Source organism: Pinus tabuliformis, chromosome X, assembly GCF_031772625.1.
Source record: "Pinus tabuliformis cultivar Carrire ecotype Pingquan chromosome X, CPIR1, whole genome shotgun sequence".
Lineage (NCBI taxonomy): Eukaryota > Viridiplantae > Streptophyta > Pinopsida > Pinales > Pinaceae > Pinus > Pinus tabuliformis.
Genome location: NC_142308.1, coordinates 579617020 through 579635757, shown reverse-complemented (window position 1 = coordinate 579635757; position 18738 = coordinate 579617020). Strand labels below are relative to the sequence as shown.

Below are 18738 nucleotides of genomic sequence, written 5' to 3'. Positions count from 1 at the left end.
AGTTTGATTGCAAAAGCCGAAGGTACAAGAGGACAAAAAGGGCCAAGTTTCTTGAAGAGCTACTTGACCTTGATTTGTGAAGAAATGAAGGACAAGATGTTTGATCTATTTGGAAGGTTGACTTGATGGAGGGAAGTATTAGTCAAATAATCTTGGATATTTCTCAACTTGACTTGATTCTATTGAAGAAGATGTTTTACTAGTTTTCGTGAAAGACAAGTTTTTCCTTGGCTTAGAGCCTATCTCTAGTGTCTTTGTGATCTTCTTGTTTGGGATTTGTCTCCAGGATAAAAAGAATATATGAAAAACTAATATAATCACAGGAACTTGTCAAGATTATAAGAGAAATCAAGATAAGAAAATTAATTTATATATTGCCCTAGATTTCTCAACACAAACAAGTTTCAAAAGTAATTAAGGTGGAAACAATCCATTTATATTAGATAATTTTGAATGAAGTTTTCATAAAAGTGTAGTGGGTGGATGTTTGAATTCCTTAATCCATCTTCTAGGAAAATTATGTTTAACTAAGTATGCCTATTGTAATGCCATGCATTAAGAAAACCCCTTTAAAAGTTTTTTCTCATTGCACTATCTTAACAAAATGATTGACCACTTGTATGGTGCATATGGCCTGTTGTAATGACATCTCACTAATCTATGACTCTTTGTTAAGAGTTCACTTTAATATTTGCAGGTTGAGTGCAAAAGAACTAGAAAATTATGCAACATGCACTTAGTCAATCACTACCTTACCATAATGCAATTAGAAAACACTTTTGAAGAGATTTTCTTAAAGCAATGATTGGTGACTTGTATTGTGCATATATAGCCTAATGTAATGACATGCCTTGACAATATGGGGCTCTTTGTTAAAACCCATTTTTGTTATTTGTACCTTCAATGTAGACAAACTAGTAATGATTGTGCTTTTTGTTGATACCTCTCTTTGACATTTATACCTTCAATGTAAAACACCTAGTAAAGACATGACTCACAGATATATTATAGAGATTGCAGTTATGGCTCATTATCACAAATGATACCTCTCTTTGACATTTGTACCTTCAATGTAGAACACCTAGTAATGACATGGCTCACCCATATATTATAGAGATTGTATTTATGACTCATTATCACAAATACAATGTCCATTGAAAGGACAATTTTTTCTTTTAAATACCCAAAATAAGGCACAAGTTCGTGTCTATTTTGTAACTGATGTTAAGAAAAGGCGGAGGAGAGTGATAGGATGGCCATAAATGTAAACACAATTTGATGTCATTTTACAATCATACTCCAATGGAATAATATTTTTCTTTAGTGAAAGAAAGAAAATGAGAATATGAAAACCAAATAGTGAAAGACCAAGAAAAAAATTAGATTGACAGGAAAGGGTAAGTTTGTTCACCTATTAATATCTACTACCAACTTGCTATTTCCATTTAATGTATTTATTTTTTATTTTTGAGTTTGATTCTAGGGATAAAGCATTAGACAAATTTGAAATATTTCTAATTAACAAGAAATTCTTGTTAAGAACTGATGTTGCAACCATGAAGAAGGTTCTTACAAAGGAAGTGAAGAAGGCTAGTGACCTTAAATAATTTGCAAGATGGTAGGCATTATTTGTAAACTTTGATTTTGATTCTCAACACTTTAAAGGAAAGAAAAATTCCATTCCTGATTTTTTAAGTAGAGAACATCTATAGAAACCATGGCAAGGCACAAGCCAGCAAGAAAAATTCAAATCAAGCTAGCCTGAAAATTTGAAATCAAGGCGAGCTTGCTAGCTGGAAAAATTGAAATCAAAGGAACTGGAAAAGGCAAGGGAGCCTGTATTCAGGTGACCGTGGTCAAATATTTTAAGCGACCACTGTGTAGTAATTATGGTAGAATGGGCCAATGAACAAGGACAATTCAGAAAGATTCGTGAAAACATGGATACAAGATGGAGTGGAAACCCATCTGGCAACTTCATAGTACTCAAATCTTACATCCAAATCTTCAGGAACTAGTCCATCTTGTACCTGAAATTCGCAGAAGGCCCACAGCGACCGCTGAAGTATCAAACATGATCTATGAAAGATCTGTTTAAAAGGCAGCCCAAGCAGAAAATCATTTACTGACTGTATTTGGAGATCTGTTTAAAAGGCAGTCCAAGCAGTCCTACACCCGGAATGAAAAATGGAACTATGGCATCAAAACTCAATGGTACAATCCTCGGCTTCTGCCACCAAAACTCGCTCTGGCCTTGACTTTCATTGTACAAAGTTAATAAAACTATTGTCTGATTTGGCAATAAAACATTCTCATATGCCCATAAGTTTTCATAAACCATCCTGGACATTGGTTAATGACAATTTCGTGGTACTTATTGTATTAAGTATCTTTAATAATTTTACTATCTGCATACACTGCAATGACAAGGCAAAGCAGAAGTGGCAGCTAAGTGCATTGAGAGATATGAATAATAACAGCAAGGAGCACCTTCAAGCAATGGAAGCTATAATGCAGCACCTTCAGGCCATTGAAGCTATAATGCAGATCTCAGCCTTGGACTGAGGAGTGGACAAAATACCTCCACCCATTTCTTATTATAAGCATAAGGTTTTACATCCACCCATTTCTTATCATAAGCATAAGGTTCTATCTCCACCCAGGCCTGACAGCTCTCACAGCTCTCATCTGGGATGTGATCAATGTGATCTAGAGTGGTTACAACGTTTTAATCTTGACTATTAATATTCTGGTAATCCCTAGAGCACACATGTGTGAGTATTCTTGATATTCAATTTCAGTTAGGTTGAAAACTTTAGATCTATATTTATCTCACTAATCAAATTGTTCATAAGGTACTCCAAGATTCCATTTCATAAGGTACTCCAAGGTTCCATTTCATTTTAACCTTGAATCCAAAATTCAGATTCCATTTAATTTTATGTTAAATTCAGGAACCCAATGTTAGGTTTGGGAACCCAGGAGGTGTAAACCAGTTGGGTTTTACACTTCATTAGTTTTTACAAAGATTCCACTCTAGTCACAGTAACTGATTCAACTCCCAACTCTCATGAGCAGAAAACATAGGTCACACCAGAGGACATCCTGAGAGGGCAAACCAGACATCCTGGTGACAACATCCACCAGTGCATACATCATGGGTGGATACATGCTAATGTGTATTGATTTGTTTTCCAGGCAACAGAGGGAAAAAAACGACTAGCATTTATATAACTGTAGTTAGCAACTGCTAATTGCCCTATATGTTTACAGGTACAAGCATACTCTTAAACACTTGAAATAAATTTTGAACTTGAAAGAATGATCAGAATTAATATCAGTGCAATGCCAGTGCAAGCTTTAAAAATAAATACTGAAGTTTACAGTTAAATAAATAATGAAGCTACATAGAGTAGTTACAGCTAAAAGAATAGTGAAGCTGCATATAGTTGTAGAATCCGGGGATTTCTGACCTGAATGCGATTTTCTTCCAATAAACATAGAGAGGTCGATCCTTCCTGAATACTCGCTTCCCGTGGTGAAACTGTAATCTGGCGGTGATGGCGAAGATGATGTTATGGGAGGTTGATGTATTACTAACTATCAATTGACACAACAGTGCGTGCATGGCTTCCATGCATGACCTTACGTCCTGTCATGCCCACACAACTATGACAAGTAGCCAATATCGATATTCGTGAATTGCTTGTGAAAGTAAATATTTGTAGCCAATATTTGTTTTATCGTTTATTGGCAAATCTCCTTTAAAATATGATAAAACATTCCTGGAATAATTATCACGGTTTATTTTTATGGTTACAAATATATATTTTATAAAGTGCATGCTGTTATCATTTATATTATTATTATTATTTATAAAATGATTTGTATCTGAATTTTTAATAAGATGACCATTTTTTTTAAACCTAAAAAGTGTTTTAAAATCTATATATAATTATATTTATTTTACTTAATTATTGGAATAATGTTATAGAATGAAATAGATAAAAGTGACGTTAAATTATCTATCCAATCCCAATATATAAATGGATTAGAAACTCCAATGTATCTCATCAAAATAATTGTTTTCCCATCCATTTGTAAAACACATCATGACGATGCCTGTCTATGTTGTTTGTTTTAATCTTTATTTTTGAATCTCCTCTAAAATAATACTACACATTCGGTCATATTTTAGTGTTACATTTACTTATTTTACAAATTGCATGTTGTCATTTGTATAATGATTTGGTTTAATGATTTACCTAAACATGTTTAACCAACATACTTGCACTATGGCCAGAGTTTTGAAATTCTATGGAAATGGAAAATAATCCTGGACACCAGAGTTTTGAAATTCTGAGGTAATCCAAAATAATGTATCAAGTTTTTTAGTTTTGTCTAGATTATGATATTGAATATAAATTATATATTGAATATTTTGTTTATGATAAGGGTTTGGATTTTCAATTGATTTTGTGCACTTTGAATGATGGAATGAAGTTATTATCAAAATACATTATTAGTCATTACCCTTAAATATATAATTGAAAAATTATTAATTAAAAAATATATATTTGAAAAATTATTAATTAAAAAATATATATTTGAAAATTTATTAATTAAAAAATATATAATTGAAAAATTATTAATTAAAAAATATGATTACATTTTACTTTAAATTGCTTTTAAATTTAGATCTATTAAAAAATTCAGTTGTAAAATTGGAATATAATGGGATCTAAACTAATATCTAAATCAAACCTACTCCCAAGATCAATTTAATTAAGTTAAAATAATGTTGGACAGCTAAATCCATGTGCATCAACAAACTATACCATTTTGCTGCCAAGATATATCATTTTATCATTCTTTTCCTCCCTCTAAATTGAGGGTATCAGGCTACATCGCATTCCATACAAGAAGAAAGAGAATGCATATTGTAAATATCCATATTTTCCTCTAACTAAATCATATATATCTTATAGGTATTTTTTATTTTTTATTTGTTTTTATTGGGTTATAATAGTTTCTTAGATTTTGTAAATAGGTTGCTTTCCTTACATTTTGTACCAATGATACTTCTTGTTTAGGTAACCCAAGTTATTTTTGTTAGGATTAAGAAACAGTGAGAGAAGTGATTGTGTCTAAAGACATTGTTGTTGGGTTCTCATTAGTCATAGATAAGGAAAATTTAATTGTAGTCTTTCCACTTTTAAATATGCTAGCTATATTCCAATTGAATATCATGGGAAAATCCATGGTTCTCATAAACTTGGAGCTACTCACCCAAACCACCCTAACACTTTCTATATTCTCATTTAAGTGTACATGTCCACTATTACAATTCATCTTTGAGAGACTTAATATTATATGGAGACGGGGTATTATTATTAATTCAATGCTCCACTTTCTATATTCTCATTTGAGTGTACATGTCCACCATTACAACTCCTTTATTCTTTGAGGGACTTAATATTATATGGAGAGAGCATATTATTATTAACTCATTGCTCATTGAATGATCAAAAAAATATATTGGAAGCTCAACACACGAGTGAGTGATGATACATTTAAGGCTAAATTATAGCATGCTTATAACTCATTCTTGGAGCTATATTCATGAATATGCTAAGAAGGCTCAACTTACACATGCAACTAATCACATTAGATTAGATTACCTTTCCCCTCATTCCAACTTCAAAGAGGGGAGGATAAACTAGAGACTTTTGTAGACCATAAGTATAGGTAAATGTTGTTGTTATTGGTACTTTTATACTATTTTTGACATGTTTTAGGATTTCCCAAGTAAGATTTCAATCTTCCTTGGGCAAACCTAACGTGCAAAATTGGACCTCCCCATCCTGCACCAAGTAAGTGAAAAATGAAATTGGACCTAGGCACATTGAACTTGCACAAATGAACCTAGGCCCATGGAATTTGGGCAAACCTGCAAAATCAAACTAGGTTAAACTCAAATTGAGTGTCATTATATTGTAATTGAAAACAAAATATACCCTAAATTTTGACCACAAGTTATATTGATGGATATCAATAAACTCACTTGTTCCATTCTTTAATACATTAGTCAACTATTCAATCAACAATCTTTGAGATAAGTAGAATAGATTAATCATCTTAAAAAAACTTTGAAACATTAGTATTTTGAAAACTTCACAACTTCACTTTGTAATTTTAACAAATTTTTACTAATTTTTTAACTAAAGAAACAAAAAAAAATCAATACTTAAAATAATAGATTAAATTACAACTTTACTTACAGAAAAGAGGAAAATAAAACATTCCTAAATCAACATTAAAATTGATAAATAATAATTGTTGATTTTTTATGCTAATATGTTAAGATAGTTTATATACTTTCAAATTTTCCAATTTTATAATCATTTATGTAAATTTATGAAAGATAAAATTATATTTATAAATTAAAAAAATATAAATTGTTTAATATACTAATCTAAAATAATGTAAATAAAATGAAATTGAAATTGGAAAATTGTTATTTTTATATTAGATTATAAATAATATAACTAATTCAATTTATGTAAAAACCATTCTTTATAATCAGAAATATGTAAAAATTGTTTGAAATTTTGTTAATTTCTATCCATATATAAAGGAATGCATCAAATCACATTTAACTATATATATAAGCCTGATGGGAAGGAGGCCAGATTGCTCTAATTGGTGAAGGAATTGGTGTAACATGCAAGCCTTCATTAATCTTATTCCGGAATGTGTGTTGGAAAGGTAAGTTGGTTAATGACTAACTTGACGGTTATGGAATGTTATATTGGGTTGGTAGTGTGGAGGATGGAAGATTTTGGTTTGAGCAGTGTTAATTTGTAGTGTGGAGGATGGAAGATTTTGGTTTGAGCAGTGTTAATTTGTCTGGGTTCTCTTGCTTTCAGGGGCTCAGAAAATCATGTGGCACCTACTTCGTCTATCTTGAAAGGTCAACAAAAGCTTTAAGTTATTTTTCAGTATATTTAGGGAAATTTTCATGGTCACTCTTAGTGTCCATACCTACTTTGCTCTATATCTTTTTCCTTAGTGTTTTCTGTGTTTGGGATGGTGCCTAGGTCTTTTGTCCCCTCCAAATATTTTGGTTTTTTCTCTCTTTGTGGTTTTACCCTGGAATTCTGAGATGCATCACTCGGTGAGCAACAATTGGTCTCGAAGTTTGTAGGGAGGTCTCGTGGAGTTAGTATAATCTCTTAATTGGCTTGGGTTTTTCTCCCAATTATCTAATCTCTTGTCTCCCAATTCTCTGAGCTCTTGTGTCAAATCCATTTTCCGGGGCTCTGTTCCGAGGTGCTTTCCCTATCAGTGGAGTGTGGAGTGGAAGAGACATCAGTGTCTAGCTAGTAGCTAGTGTGTGGTAGTTAGCTAGTGTGTGGTGGTTTTTTTGGTCCACGCCTCCCTCCTAGCTAGTGTGCGGTAGTTGGCTAGTGTGTGGTGGTGGTCAGTTTTTGGGAAGCTTCTGCTGGATAATTTGGGGTTAGCTTTCAACTGGCTTTGGTTCACGGCTTGTCTAGAAGAATGGATCGTTGCAGGGTCACCTTTTCATTTTATATAATCTTATATTTGGCACATCTTAATGGCAACACGTTCCTTGTTTTGTTCCAATCTACGCATAATCTTATATTTGGCACATCTTAATGGCAACACGTCCTTTGTCTTTGTTCCAATCTACATTCGTTGGTAAGTGGGTGATGAGACTAAGGTGACCATTGGCATGGATGTGGTGAAAGGTTTTGAAGCAAATCATATTCTCCCTGTTCCATTAATACAAAGTCTCAACAAGCTCGGCTTCGATTCACTGCCAGTATGGGCGGTAGGTGATTTTCTTTTCTTTCTTGAACTTCTTGGCCCCATGCATGGGAGATTTCCCTAGTGGGGCATTTCCTCGCTGAATGGGAACCATACTATTGCAAATTGGGTGAAGCTGGAATCTCCCTATCCCAAAAACAGGACAAGCTTGTTTGGGATGGCCATGTGGATAAAAGATGCATTTCTACCAATGAAGCTTACTCTTATATCTCCATGAACATACCTCCTCCCAATCTGGTGAGTGATTGGACTACACAAATGTGGAAATGGGAGGTCCCTCTCAAGCTTAAATGTTTCATTTGGTTGACAATTCATAACCATATACTAACTTGGGTACTAACTTGGGAGAACTTGAAGAAAGACAACTTTCAAAGGTAAGGTAGATGATCACTTCATAACCATATACTAACTTGGGAGAACTTGAAGAAACACAACTTTCAAGGGTAAGGTAGATGATCACTTTGTATGTAGCCTATGAAGACTGTTCACATCTCTTTCTACTCTACCCTTTGCAGTGTCCATTTGGGAGGAAGTCCTTAGATACCTGAAGATCAAAGCTCTAATGAATCGTTCCTTTATCCTTTCATGCCTCATCTCCTCGTCAACATGTCAGAGTTATATAGATCTTTAGTCGTGTACATCATCTCGGGGATTTAAGGTATTCACTATGATTTTATTTTTGAGGGAAGATGGTCTGACATTATATCCTCTTGTCTCCGGATTATTTCATATTTCCTGGAGATGGGTGCATGGACTCCAGGGCTCATTCTCGGTCAGTTTCCTACCTAGACTCGGAGGACAAATTCCCTATAGAATTTTTTGATGGGGCGGGCCCTTTTCGGGGGTTGTTGTGGATGTGGGGCTCATATCGGTATCAACCCTCCAGAAGTGTATAGTTTTTGCTAGTATAGAGTTGTTGGGTCTAATTGCATGTCATAATTGGTTTCCTTTTCGCGGGTACTACAGTGTGCCCTATGGCTTGTAATATACAAGATTCTTTTTGTTGGAGAGACATTGACTATCATCCAATGGATGAAGGGGGTCAATGCTCTCAAGGTCCCCTTCTTGAGTCACTCGATGGAGAAAACTCGGTGGCTTCTCCCCTCTTTTGCTGGCATCTCGTTCGAGCATGTTAACAGAGAGAGAAAAATCAGATTGTAGATGCTCTGTCCAAGTGTGGCTTCTCTATCTTTCCTGGGCTATTTTTTTTTATGAGCATGTGGTCCATAACATTATTTGTGGCTTATCTATCTTTCCTGGGCTAACTTTTTATGAGCATGTGGTCCATAACATTATTCGTGGTGAAGGTTTTTTTGAGGTATAGGCATGTTGGCCTACCTCAGGTCACGCATTTTTGGCGGTACTTCAAAGGAGGCTCTGTTTTTGTTTATGTTCTCTGTATTTCTAGTTGATTGCATGGCATTTTGTTGCATTCTGCCCTCTTTGATCTTTTTGTATTCTTAGTTAGATTGTCTCTGGGGAAAGTGATGACCCTCTCATTGATTGTTGCATCTTATGGATTTATTTCTGAATTTATTTAAACATGGTATGCTAATTTTGTTGAGCGATCATTAAGAATTGATGCTTCTGAACTTATTTAAACGCGGTATGCTAATGTTGTTGATTGATCAAGAATTGATGTATGTCAACGCCTTTATTTTTAATAAAGACTGTGTTTTTTTCCTCTGAAAATAAAATATATATCAATAGCATTAAGAAGCATCTGCGAAGATTTGAGTTCTCCAGTGGATTGTGGATTCAATAGTGAATATAAAACTGTCGTCTTTAGAATTAATGCTCACAAGCCCTAGCTTTTCCATTGCCTCAGCTTTCTTGATGACCTCATCATCATATGAATATGCTACAGCATCGACCACATAAACGTGTTGTCTATCTCGATGAATATCAAAAACTCTTGTAGGAACGATCTCAGCCCTCGTTCACTTTTCATAAAGGGTTAAAGTCTCCATCAAATTTTCATTATTGTAAATGTCAGGCTCAATAGCTTGTAGAAATTCAATATCGATACAATGCTTTTGAACGACACCATATATAAGCTCCCCGTTCTTGTCTGTTGCGCGGAACAATATTGTCTTAGATAAAATCCATGGAGAATGAAATCACCATGTGAGGTGAGAATAGAATGTTTAATATCTAATTCAGTCCATTGTTATTACTATGGAAGGATCTATGTGAAGCCACTATGTAGGGTGGATATAGTTTGGTACAAGAGTGTTTCCATTTGGTGAAACTCCATAGCATTGGAAGTAAGAAGGTATTGATAACCAAAGGAAAAGAGAGAGACCTACAATAATAACATTCTTTGAGCTCCAAATTTCACTGTATCATAAATTTGATAAACCCAGTGTCACAAACATAGCCCACTTAGAACATAGATTAAGAGAAGCAACCATGGCTTGTGGAATGGAAGCTAAAATGGCTCCCACTTTAGCAACAAGTGAAATGGGGATTAACAATCCAGCACCAAGTGCCACGGCCATTCTTCTTCCCATATTTGTAATAGCGAAGGTATGAACCTTTTCAGTGAGAGTTGTTGCACCTGTTACCGTATCCCAAAGTCCTGCAAAGATGGTTGTTAAGCCATCCAAACCAATACTTCTACTCACAACCGTAGGTGGTGCCGCCTTTGATACAACTAGTAGCGATGTGTTACGTGTTATGAACCAATTGAATCCATAGATGCAATTACAAACACAACACACATTACAATTCCTATCCGCCAGAGGAAAGTTGAAGTATTTCTAAAAAGGATATGGAACCCGAACCAATAATGTTGTTCTCTAAGCATCTGTATGACAGTGGTTATTTATATTTTTTTGAATCAATCTAGGCTACCTGAAACAACCTGGAAAGTTGAAGTATTTCTAAAAAGGATATGGAACCCGAACCAATAATGTTGTTCTCTAAGCATATGTATGACAGTGGTTATTTATATTTTTTTGAATCAATCTAGCCTATCTAAAACAACCTGCAAGCTGCACAATAACAGGAAACTTATGCCTCAACAAGAGCCAGAGGTCTTCTATGAGGCCACCTACTCTTCTAGCCAAGACACAACAGGTCAGAAATATACTCAATGAGATTTGAACCCTCATCTCATAGGTTTTACCTAAGGAAACTCACAGTTAAACTCCATATCACTGTATAAAATAATTCTGGTCACAGTGTAAATACATGTTTAATACATGTTTCCTGCAATCCTAACACAGCCTAACACAATATTTGAAATGGGTACACTTATCACACCCTTTGTAACTATAGGCTACAGCCTCCGTTGCACAAAAAGCGTATGCCCAAGTGATCCCAAGGCCGAGTGGACCCGCATAAAACTGAAATATTTGATGGTCAAAAATTGAAACCTTACTTAGATACAATGTGAAAAGGATGAATCGTAAAAGCCGAGGGATGCTAATTTCCACACAAGAACCAACTTAAGGAAAACCATAACGTAAAAATGTTAAACCTAGTACAGTTATAGTTCGTGTAACAACTACGCCTATTTACCTGATAGCATTTTCATGACCATAAATCTCGATATTTGGCTATAAACAATATTGATATGTAAAGTTGTAATATAAATTTAATTTAATAATTTGAAAACAGATTCCTAGCTGGTTTTTCAAACTGTAAACATTGTGAGATGGATGAATGAAAAGACCAAACTAATTAATGTGAATAAATAAAAGTTTATAGGTGTTTATATATCTATAAATATGTATAGATTGAGTGTTTTAGAGTTTTCACTTTGTTGAATGATTCCTTAAAAAATTATATCATTGAATTTTGATAAAATGGATTAATAGGATTGAAATGATAAAATAGTTTAAGAGAGATTCTTTCGGCTTAAATTACATGATGTTTCATTTGTGGATGCATTTCTAACCAACTAGTGTGGTTCATAGTCAAGACAAGTTGAATGTAGAGACTTGTACTGGATGAACCACACTAGTTGGTTCGAAACGCATCGACAAATGAAACATCATGCGATTTACGCCAAATGAAACATCATGCGATTTACGCCGAAAGAATCTCTCGTTGAATTTTGATAAAATGGATTAATAGGATTGAAATGATAAAATAGTTTAAGAGAGATTCTTTCAGCGTAAATGACATGATGTTTCATTTGTTTTCTAACCAACTAGTGTGGTTCATGGTCAGGACAAGTTGAATGTAGAGACATGTACTTACGATGAACCACACTAGTTGGTTCGAAACGCATCGACAAATGAAACATCATGTGATTTACGCCAAAATAATCTCTCTTAAACTCAATATGGATCACAGAAGCCTCAATACACCAATGATAAAATAGATTAATAAGGTAAAATAGATTAATAAGATTGAAATGATATATTTAAGTTGTTAATTATTGGTAGACTTGAGGTCCCTACAAAGTAACTTAGTTTATACATTTAAAAATAAATTTCAAATAAATATATATAATTATTTGACTAAAAATTGTACCACCTAATTTTAATAAAACAAACCAAAATATAGAAAAATTAAACTTATTCTACACAAGGAAATTCTAGCCTCCCATTCAATTGGAAAGTGATTTGTCTCATAAGCTTATATATGAAAAGTTGTGGATTTAACACCATCTCAGGTTGTATCTAAGAATCATTCTAATTTGTCTCATAAGCTTATATATGAAAAGTTGTGGATTTAACACCATCTCAGGTTGTATCTAAGAATCATTCTATTTGTTCATTCCAAGATTGCTCATTGAGATTGTAACTAAGAACCATTCTATTTGTTCCTTCCAAGTGCTCATTCAACTGTTTCAATCTATCCTTTTTAAAAACTCCTCTACTCTCAAGTATGCTCATTGAGATTGTAACTACGAACCATTCTATTTGTTCCTTCCAAGTGCTCATTCAACTGCTTCAATCTATCCTTTTAAAAGCTCCTCTACTCTCAAGTAATTCATTCAACTGCTTCAATCTATCCTTTTACTCTCAAGTAATTCATTCAACTGCTTCAATCTATCCTTTTAAAAGCTCCTCTACTCTCAAGTAATTCATTGGAAATGGAAAAGTAATTCATTGGAAAAGGAAAAAGTAATTCATTGGAAAAGGAAAAAGTAATTCATTCAACTGCTTCAATTTATCCTTTTAAAAGCTCCTCTACTCTCAAGTAATTCATTGGAAATGGAAAAGTAATTCATTGGAAAAGGAAAAGTTAGGGAATTCTATATATATCTTATGGAAAAGAAGAATTTATAGAATTACTTGATTGACTTTCTAAATGTTAGAAAGAGTCAAGGTTAAGGTTATTAGGTCAATGATAGTGGTTTTTGAACACTTAGTATTATGACATGTAGTATTGAACGCGCATGTAGAAAAAACTTTTAAAAGATTTGGGATTCTCCCTTCTAATGTTTCAAAATTGAGTGTTAAACTCACTAAAGGGCCTAAGGTATTCATTGGCTTGGTTGTATTTAAGTCAAGAATAATAATAGATATATTGTTAAATGGCGTAATGTATTTATTGGCTTGGTTGCATTTAAATCAAGAATAATAATAGATATATTGTTAAATGGTTTTTTCTAGTTAAAGTTTTAAGAAATTTCATGAAATTTTACCAAGTAATCATGTGGTGGTTTATGCTTGTGTGTTAGTGTTGCTTTCTAATTAGACTTAAGTGATAGAGAAAGAGAGTATTAAGGTTAAGTTTTATGAAGTTTTACTAAGTAATCATGTGTAGTTTATGAAGTTTTACCAAGTAATCATGTGTAGGTGGTTTATGCTTGTGCGTTAGTGTTGCTTTATAATTAGACTTAAGTGATAGAGAAAGAGAGTATTATGGTTAAGTTTTATGAAGTTTTACTAAGTAATCCTGTGTAGTTTATGAAGTTTGGTAGTTTTACCAAGTAATCACGTGTAGTTTATGAATTTTTACCAAGTAATCATGTGTAGGTGGTTTATGCTTGTGTGTTGGTGTTGCTTTATAATTAGACTTAAGTGATAGAGAAAGAGAATATTAAGGTTTTTGAATTGAATCCAAATAATTTCCCAAACTAAAAAAGATCATTAAGTAAATTGAATAATAAAAAAAATTAAAACAATTAAATAAAAAGGTAAAAAACTCTTAAAAGAAAAAAGAAAAATAGAATAATAATTATACATGTAGCTATAAATTAAAATTAAACAATTATTGTCCTATTACAATTTAAAACCCAAAAGTGTTATCTCATTTTTAATTAAAAAAGTTAATTAAGAGACACTATGGTTTTTCTATGAGAGAAGCTTTGTCAAATAGAAATTTCTATCAATGCATTGAGAAAAAATTAAATAAAATTTAAAAACAAAAACTTTGTTTGTGTTTAAAATAATAAAATTATTCCCCATGAATGTTTTATAATGTATTCTTCAAAAAGTTAAATGAAGTTTATGAGAGATTTTTCGGCGTAGATCACATGATATTTCATTTATCGACGTGTTTCAAACCAACTAGTGTGGTTCATCGTCAAGACAAGTTGAAGAATCAGATCGAGGTTTGCATGTTAAATAGTCAAAGCAGAACCTTCAACGGCTATAATACTTGACGAGGCAACGGCTATATTGACTAACGACTAAATTTGACTGGGAAACGGTTAGTTGGACTAGACCACGGAGGTAAAAATAAGTTAGTTTAATTAATTATTAAATTGATAATTAGTTATATTATTCTTAAATTAAAAGTCAAAGGGACATATGAATTTACATAGAGGTTTTAACTATTTTATAAAATTTATATATATATATATATATATATATATAAATGATTATTAAATTAATAGTTAGTTATAAAAGGTATTAACTATTTAATAAACATATATAGATATATAAATATTAGAGTAATTCAAGTGTTAGAAAGAATAAAACTATAATATTTTAAAGATTTAATTAATTGTTTATTTAATTGTTAAATTAACATATTATCATAGATCAATTTCAATATTAAAGTAATTATTTTTCTTTTATTAGTTAAAATTATTAGTATATAACTAAAAGCATAAACTAAATGTTATTAAAAAACCTCATACTATATCAACAACTCAACAAAGAACAAAGGCCAAAGGATACGAGATAACAAGAACAAGCTATAAACAAGGGAGGGGAGGAAGGGAAGAAAACGACTAGGAAGAGAGTGCTGGGACCCAACAACTATTGATCTTCCAGCCATCCTCTCTATTGAGATTGCTCGGCCTTTTTTCAATCTCAAGGGCTTCCCTAAATTTCCGATGATGGAACTGCGAAACTCTAGCAATAACACTAGCCTCCTCAATACAAACATGATGTTTGGTTTTCTCTGCATGCTCTGCTAAAGCAGAAGACTTGGTTCTCCTATGTTTAAGGTCAGCTGCGTGCTCACTAATCCTTTGATTAATGGAGCGACTAGTCTCACGAATATGGGGGGTCCCACAAGAATAAGAGATAATATATACCCCTTTCATCTCCTTAGGGTCGATAGGATCCTTTACTGATCTGAGGGACTTACGAATGGTGTTAAGGGACCTAAAGGTTGCGGGGACATTATGCTTCTTAAAAATCCTCACAATCTTATCAATGGTCCCCTAAACAAATGGAAGATGGACACGTGGAATCCGCTCCTTCAGTTCTCTTTTAGTTAACAAATTCTTGGCAGCTTTGAGGAAAGCTTTTTGACCCATGTATCTACTATAATCATTCTCAACAAAGACATTAAGGAGATTGGATTTCTCCTTCTCGAAACTCTTTTCATCAAAGATCCTTACGGCATGAATAGTAAGGGTGTTGAGAACACCCATCTTCTGAGCCGGGAAATGGTGGGAACTAACATGAAGATACTGCTCCATATGTGTTTTCTTTCGAAACACTTGGTGGGAGAGGGAACCATCACTATTCTCAGAAATAAGAATATCAAGGAAAGGGAGGAAACCATCGACCTCTTCTTCCTTTGTGAACTTAATGGCCAAGGATTGATTGTTGGGATGATTGAAGAAGAGATCTAACTCCTTTTGGCCATGAGACCAGATGACATTGGTGTCATCTACATACCTTTTCCAAAGCGTAGACAGGATGCATTTAATAACAAATAGGTTTTAGAACTAGCACAACCATATTTACCAATATGGTTGATATATGCTAATAGGCGTATATGAAGCATATATACAACCACATTTTCCAATGTGGTTGATATACGCCGATAGACTTGTATCAAGGACATTAATACTTATTATGTGTATTTTTTTAAACACCAACTATTGTTGATTATTAATAACTATATAAATAATAACAACCATATTCTATATTTAGCATATATTATTATATGATTATTATATTAATATTATAATAAAAATATTAACTCATAATAATATTATATTATTATAATAATATGATTATTACTATATTATTATAATAATAATAATAATATAATAGTTTAAACACCAAGCACAACCATATTCCAATAATAATTGGAATTGTGATAAGGGACTTATTATATGTATTTTTTTAAAGACCAACTATTTATGATTATTTTTTTTTTGTAAACTGAGGCGATATTCTATTACTAAAAAGAGATATTACATACATAGGCAGGTCTCCACCCGCCCAGAAGGGAAACCAGGTGACAATTGAAAGTTTTTAACAGCCATCCAAAAAAAGTATATGACCAGTCGATCTAACCATGCAAAAAACCCCTCTATTCTTACTACAAACAAACTGTTCTTGACTGAAAGCAGTACCATCTAATATTGCAAAAAGACAAAAAGAAGTATAGAAAACCTCCTTGCAGCAACTGCATATTCTACTGATTCATTGTATCTCGCTTGGCCTCACTTTCTACCTTGACCTCCATTCCACTCACTTTAAACATCTGCAGCAGCTTGTCCATCTTTCTGTCCTGCATAAGAAGAGTTACTTGGATATTCTTCAGCTCCCTTTTGACGGTGGGAATTCCTTGAGCCAGCTCCACCATTTCCATGGCCACTTGTTCCATAGCCTTGGCTAATAATCTCTTCATGCCCCAATAGACATGTAATGACTGCTTGTATAAGGACATTCTTCCTCTTGTGTGCCCCGGGTCAGGGAGAAACCTCTCCCAATCTTCCATTTCAGGATCTGAGATGTCCTGCATAACATCTTCCTCTAAGTGGTAAATAATTCTTCGGATATTCGGGTTGGTTTCATGAAGATAAGCTTCCTCTGCCTCCTGCAATTTTTTACTCATATCTTTTTTCCCTCTCTTCCTGCCTCTGACCTCACTGGCTGATCCTTCCTCATATGCAGATCCTTGAGCTCGACTCCCTCGACCTCCACATGCTTTAGGCCTCCCTCTACCCCTCTGGTTACCACGTCCCCTCAGTCCTCTGCTCCTTCCGCGCCTGCCCCCCTGCTTCCTCTTCGTCTTCTTCTGAACCCTCATCCGTATCTCCCCTGTCTCCCATTTGAGTGCTACACTGCTTCCATTTACCAACTTTTCCACCCGATGTTGGACGTTGCTCCTCCTCTGCAATATAATCTCGTATATCGAATTCTTCCTCCGATTCCTCCGGTATGTCAAGGTAAATCTTCTGCGATGTTTCCTCAACCGCACTCTTCCCTTTCTTATCCAAATTCGCCCCCTGGCTTTGCGTCCGCCTGCCTTCTCCCCTTTCTGGGTTCGCTGCCATATTGCTTATCGGCAAATTCGTAGCTCTCCCCCTCACTTTGCTGCTATTCGCTCCCAAATTCGTCCTTGTCTCCAGTCGACTGCATGCAAACAGTAAATTCGTAACTCTCCCCCTCACTTGGCTGCTATTCACTCCCAAATTTATCCTTGTCTCCGGTCGACTGCATGCAAACAGAAATATAATCCTGCTCGGCCACCTTTCCTCCTTGATACTTCGTTGCTGCCTATCCTCCTCATTAATACACGTCTCATTTCCTGGATCATGATGTGAGACGTACACTGTCCGTCTGACGCTTCCACCTCTCCTCCTCGGTACCTTACCCCCGTTCCTTCTTGGGATGATCATTCCTCCCATTGTTCGAGTATACTCACCATTCCTGACTTTAATTTGATCTACTCTCGTCTTCATACACCCTGAGCGAGCATTAATTATCTTGTCTTTTCCCCTCCTATCCATAATGAGGAGGCAGCTAATCAATCCTTTCATGCGCAATCGCTTCATCATTATCCTGCCTTAATATAGATTTTAAATCATTCCACCGTGGATCCTCCTGAAATGATAACCAACTGCCATCCATTACCCTTTTCGGCTGTCCACTTCCCCAATTGGCTAAGAAATCAGCTCCTCTATTACCATGCCTCAAAACATGATTTATCGTTATATATTCAATCGTCCTCATCAACCCTTCTATGTCCTGTATAATCCCTACTGTCCGCCAACTCTTCGCAACATGGTCCCAGCTTTTGCCACCCCTCAATTTCCTTAGCATATCTATCGTGAGTTGGGAATTATTAATAACTATAATAACTATATAAATAATAACAACTATATTCTTATGATTATTTTATTAATATTATAATATTAATATTAATTAGTAATAATAATAATATAATATAATTATTATTATATTATAATAATAATAATAATAATAATATTATTATTATTATTATTATTAACTCATAATAACAACCCATGGTCCAATAATAATTAGAATTATGATAAGTGAATAATAAACCAGAAGGATTAATACTACAACCCAATGGAATAATATTAAACCCAGGAGATTAATATTATAAACCTTAAGATAAATATTATAAACACTAAAATAAACATGATTCACCATCTTAATTTTTATAGATAATGACAACCATATTCTTATGATTATTGTATTAATATTATAATATTAATATTAATTAGTAATAATAATAATAGATAATAATATTATATTATCA

The 18738-nt window shown here is 33.8% G+C and overlaps 1 long non-coding RNA gene and 1 pseudogene across 1 annotated transcript in view; both read right to left on the bottom strand.

Moving 5' to 3' along the window:
• Positions 1–5727: 5727 nt before the first annotated feature.
• LOC149141335 (uncharacterized) overlaps positions 5728–18738 on the bottom strand; it is a 98163-nt gene continuing 85152 nt past the window's right edge. The window contains exon 2 of the long non-coding RNA XR_016265283.1: positions 5728–5950. This is a non-coding gene — a long non-coding RNA (uncharacterized LOC149141335). The remainder of the gene's footprint in view (positions 5951–18738) is intronic.
• LOC149141338 (nucleobase-ascorbate transporter 12 pseudogene) lies at positions 9868–17064 on the bottom strand (annotated as a pseudogene).